Source organism: Varroa destructor, unplaced genomic scaffold, assembly GCF_002443255.2.
Source record: "Varroa destructor unplaced genomic scaffold, Vdes_3.0 BEIS01000001.1, whole genome shotgun sequence".
In the NCBI taxonomy this organism is placed as follows: Eukaryota; Metazoa; Arthropoda; class Arachnida; order Mesostigmata; family Varroidae; genus Varroa; species Varroa destructor.
The window spans coordinates 2303422-2309421 of record NW_019211454.1 but is presented as its reverse complement, the minus strand read 5'-3'; positions in this window follow the sequence as shown (position 1 = coordinate 2309421).

Here is a 6000-nt window from a genome sequence, read left to right as displayed (position 1 = left end):
TCAGCTAGGCAAACTCTTTTCGTGCCCGGACAAAAGTAGGAAAACCAATTCTGATTTAAACGGTTAGAAAAACTTAGAAAAGGTTAGAAAAGAAACCTTTTTTAGAAATAAAAAGGCAGCCATGCAAATCATTTTAAGATACTGCCAATGTAGTAGGCATTTTTATGCTGAATCCGATTAGTGTCGTCGTCGTCGCTGCATTTGATTGGAGCTTGTGTGCGCTGTGACTTCCTCAGACAGCCAATGCCTAAACGTGAGATGGTCCCGATGTGAGGCCGCTTGAGGTAAGTAGAGCAAAGCGATGGAATAGTTTATTTTTGCGGAAATTAACATCTCTACTTGTGCTTTTATTAATACCTTTCAAAAAACTTTACTTGATTTGGCAGTCTCTACTAAGAATTTTTAAAGCTGGGGTATATGCGTCGCTCAATATATAAATAAGAATTGGTAGAAACCGATAGACAATTGTTCTGGTAAACAAGCCGAGTTACCCTAACGTGTTGCTCTAAATAAAAACCAGTTTTTATCGCAATGATTTAGTAACGATTAGATTTAGATACATACATTCACGTTGACCTTCAGTAAATTGGTTCTTATCAACTGAAGGACGCGGAGTGTGTAGTATATTTCACGAAAGCTGGATGTAGTTTCGTCCTATTTGTTAAGTATTTGCTTCTGTAGTCTCCCCGGCCGTTAGATCGATTAAATTATATAGATGCTAAACTTCAGCGATCACTGTATTCTTAGGGTTAAAAATTTACGCAGAGGCATTGTTAAAAAATTAAGGTATAGAGTTGTCTCAGAGCTGCAGCTTGTTGGGGCCGTATAGAAAATGCGGTTTATATTCGTAGGCGTAAGCGCGGCAAAAGGTAATATTAACGACACTCTTCGAAAACATTTAAACCATATTCAAAAGAGCTTATTTCAAAGAGTTAAGACGAAGTTACCTAAAAATTTTCCCGCACAATCCGATGCGCGCCTTACACGTAGGTTCGTACCTAGGATAGTTCTGAACTGAACTCGATAGGTACTCGATTTTAATAAACATTGACTTTTGCAACTCACCGATTACGGGGTAGGTGTTAAGGTTTATCGAAACTCTAAAGGTTTTCTAATAAATCAGTAAAAAGCAAAAAAGATTTCGAATTTTCTACTCTTTTGTTCGTAGCCGCTTGTACCTATGGCTAGCGACATCTTGGAAGGGCAGCGATTATATCAATTTCACGCTGTCAACAAAGTTTATTGGAATTATTTCATTTTGTGTATTCGTGTTTATAGTTTCAAAGCAACACCTAACATCCGTAGAGACAAAGTACTAAAAAGGTACCTTAATAGTAAAATCCAAACGCTTACATGAACCCACATACTATTTAGAATACAGAAGCCATGGAGCTGATCACCCATCAGGTGACCTGAGTATACGCTGGGTCCTGATTCAGAAGCTGGGACGAGACTGACGATGAAAATATAGTTCATGTGCAGCTGAACCTTGTTTGCCTATCTCATAGCGATCGACCTTCCTGATATACCTTGAGGTTTACCTACGGATTTATACTCAATCACGCGAAAATCATTCATCTGAAACTAGATATCAAAAGATTTTCTAGTCAAAATGTTCATTCAATCATACCGTTTGCAAAAAGGACTGACACCTAATTTAAAGATTTTCTCGATGTCTAAGTGGGGTTGCCCGTTAATTGCTCCTGGCCTACAAGTAATATACAAATCGTACAACATTTTGTCCTCACGATATTATCGATTTTCGTTATTGTCATTTCCATCTCTGTATTATAATTGATCCAAAATAAATCGGTTCATAAAGACGAGCCATAGCAAGTCTGCTTGTTCGCCACATCAGCAAGGGCGGATCATGCCCCTGTTCCGGCTAGGGTTCGTCAAAGTGCCTGCGCAGAGGGTCAATCGAATTGAAAGTCAGGATCGAATCACTTGTTCCGGAGGTTTGAAATATACGGTAGATCTGGCTGTTGGAGCTAAGGTTAAATCAGATAGCACACTGTGCAGTAATTTGTGGAAATTAAAAAATGTTATTTAAAGCTTTAGAATTGAGTTTTCATAAATTTAATAAATTGTTATTTGTGTTCAACTTCGTCTATTAAAAGTAAGGATAAACGATTCTTATCTTGGTCTTGGAACAGTAATATTTAGATGGACTGCACCCATATAAAAGTAATATAACACAACTCTTAGGCACGTTCGCTTTGAAAGGCCATTTTGAACAATATGTTTTATAATAATAAGGTTTTACGTATATATATATATATATATATATATCGGTAAACATTTAACTTCACTAACTATGAGCACCGTTCACCCTATGACAATATACAACTCACAGCGTCCAGTGTACAGGATGCTCTTTAAGCAGTTATGGGCACACCCCCCGAAAACTCCATAGATTGGGCTACCCAGCGCAGAGTCCGAAGCTTGGTACTGAATTCTACTGAAATCAATAATCCTAGTAGCCTTAATATTGATGTGATCTGTTAGTTTGCGCTTATTATTACCCACTTGCACGCTCTGCTCGATTACGACGTCGAAATTCGCCTGATTGGTGCCCTTCGGAAACTGATGTGTACTATTCATTGTAGCTCGGTTACTTGGCGGCCGTCGACGGATTGAGGGCAGAAACTGTGCTCTTATTAATGTCCATCGGTTGACTAATTTATTATGTTAACACACGTACAATGAATTTCGCAAATCCAGCTATTCCCTCTAGTCCAACCAGTTTTATTTGCTGTTTGTTATATGCATAGCTGCTTGTGACCTAATATGCCCTAACTACTCACAGTGGACACTAGCAATTCAATGTGTCCAAAGGCCGATGTCGTTTGTAGTTTTGGGCCTAACGGATACTGCCAAAAGACCTTGACAATTTTTAGGAGAAACTTGAGCATATGAGTAAATTTCAAGGATTTTGTTGCTAGAAGACTGGTCAGTATATGGCCTTGTCGACCACACGAAAATGACGACAATAGGCGCCTGACGTATCCCAGATAGGATTCAAAGCCGCCATGTGTGGCAAAGCTGTTTTGGATCATTTTCATAAGTCGATTACAGATCGCTCATAACACTACTGCATTCAGATGACTCTGATACTGAGCACTAGGAAACGACTGGATCAGAGCGGTATGGCAGATAGTGATTTCAAGCGTATTTTCTAACGATAGCCAAATTGTCGAATCGCACCGAAGGTACTCATAAAAAAAGTTTAAGTATGTAAAATGTCCGTATTTATTTGGTAACAAATTTTTATCACAGTTTAACATACTCTTTTCTATGTATGTCGTGTTTTCTACCATTCTTCTGTGGCCTGTTTTGGACGCTTCCAAGCAAGTTACAACAAATTCGTCAATTATCTCATTCCTGATTGTGTTTATCGGGAATTTTGAGTAGAGCAAAAAGCATTTTGTTGCATTTTCCTTCATGGTGGACGGCATTCCAACTTAACAAATGTTAGTTAGGTTAAGGACCTGGCCTAATTCAGCAGAAAAAAACTAATCTCACTGAAACTATTATTCCATTTTTAATAACGTTATACCGAATTCAATCTAAGATTAGCCAGAGTACTTTGGCGTGTGACGGTAGCTCTTTCAGCTGTTTTTCATCAAATGCGCAGCCATTTTTCCTAAATGATCATATGCAGAAACACACAACCTATGTCGGGTAACTATATAAAAATTCTACGGTACTCACCACGAGCTAAATGTGGAAGCGAAAGCTTCTTACACTCACTATAATTGTGCTCTCGATATCTTTTGTGTAAACAAATTGATACTAGGCTTTTGCTGTAACTTTTCTACTTTGCAAGGTCTTCAGGTTTCTTTCAGCTTATATTATTATACATTAGTTTTAACAAACGTAGATATGGTCCCGCGTCTACTGATTATTTCCAGTACAGTCCTATGCGTGACTACAGTATGTGTGACTGGAAAAACGAAAAGTAATGGGAATAGACTTTTACAATGGTGCTCAATAAAATGAACTCAATCAAATGGTTTTAACGTTCAGGGCTAGTGGCTCAGCACTAAAGCTATACTTAGACGGTTTTTTGGCTTATGAAAGCGATGTTACTCTATCTGAGACGGGTACTATACGTAAATAAAGAATCGGCAAACATTTCCAAACCACTACGAAACAATGCGATGTAATTGCAAGCATCGGTGTTTTGCCTCTGCCGCGTCGATAACTGTTTTTTTTTGCTGCCTTTTTTGCTATCTCAGTCATAAGTAGACGCTGTTATTACATCCTGTGCTTTTTTCACGGAGATCTGGACTATTTGTTACTCTCTGTCCTTCTCTAATGTTCTCTATGGGGTTAAGGTCTGCCAGTTTAGTAGGTCATGGCAGTACCTGGACGCCAATGGCAACTAGTAGCTTAAAGATACTCAAAGCTCTATGACAAGGCGTTCATCATCCATAAAAACATAGTCGGCACCAGGAAATTATTCCCATGCTTAAGGCCAAATCTAGCTTTCAACAATCTCAGCATATTCCTGCTTCTCTAAGGGTTTGCCAAAAACCATAACTTCTGATAGATGTTTGGTTTTTGGTACCACGCAGTTTTCGAAAAATCGTTCGTCAACGCATCTGAATACAATATGGGCGGGCCTTTTCAAAATGAGCTTCATCTGAGGAAATTGGACCGGTTTACAACGGCCCAATTTTCGACCTTGTCTCCCAGATGAAAGCGGGCTCGTTTTGTTCGAGCATTTAACCAAAATTCTTTGGGAGATCGAACGCCCTTGAAACTAGACTCTCCGGGTCGGTGGCAAAGCGTAACTTTCGACACAGCGTGTCCATGGTATTTTAATCTACTCTGCAGAACATTATACAAGATGGACTGTTCCTTTTAGAGCTCGTAAATGATCACACGGCCCTTCCGCTCCGTAGCTCACATGTTTAGATTGGTAATACCGATTCTATGCGACACAGCGTGTCCATGGTATTTTAATCTACTCTGCAGAACATTATACAAGATGGACTGTTCCTTTTAGAGCTCGTAAATGATCACATGGCCCTTCCGCTCCGTAGCTCACATGTTTAGATTGGTAATACCGATTCTATGCGACAACAGCGGGAAGTTTTCCCTCAGCAAGGTATGTTCCGCATGACTGTTTCGCATTGTGCACATTTGATTTGGCAAAGCAATCTGCTAAGGAGTGTTTTCGACTCCTCAATAACATCTGCTCCTTTTTCTAAATTGAACATTTTACGTAAGGAAACAAGCAGAGTCAAACCAGCCAAACACTTTTGAGTACTTCCTGCGCCTCGTTAATCTGTCTCGTTAGATGCTGAAATAGAACATGCCGGCTGTATGCAGTACGAAACACAAGTACCAAATGTGAGTGCTGCATTCGCTGGAAGTCGGTTACAGGAGATCATCAGGCCTACGGTCGCCTAAATACGATATGTCGGTTTGGTAGCAATTCGAAAATGTTTGCTGGGTACCTTTGTCGATTTGTAAGTTACCAATGTAAAGTAGAATAATGCCGTCGTTTTTATAAAAATGTTCGCTTTAATGCTGCGCAGTTGGTGTTCAAAGTTCAACTTATTCTATTGAGTTAATTTTAGTTTATTTAATTGAGATCCTTCTGTACATTTTTAAAAATGGGTATCGCTTTTCGGAAATATTGATCATGTGGAATGGTTTTTTACACCAAAAACCCACCAACTATTGTAGTGGTCAATAAGGACTGTTTCTATATAGGCGAGCGTTTCATTCAGTTGAATAAATATATATGTATATATATATATATATATATATATATGGAGCAAAAAGAATGACGAAAAGCTTCAGGCAATTCTGAGCTAGTTATTTAGACCCACAAGCGAGGTAAACGAAGTCGGTAAACGAAAATGCAGAGACAGCTGTTGATGTTCGGAAACTATTTTAACGTTTCGTCCTGGAACAACAAGAGGAAACCTCACGCCGAGCTAGGATTTATTTCGAACCATTGTGTCATTTTTGTAGTCACAGGCT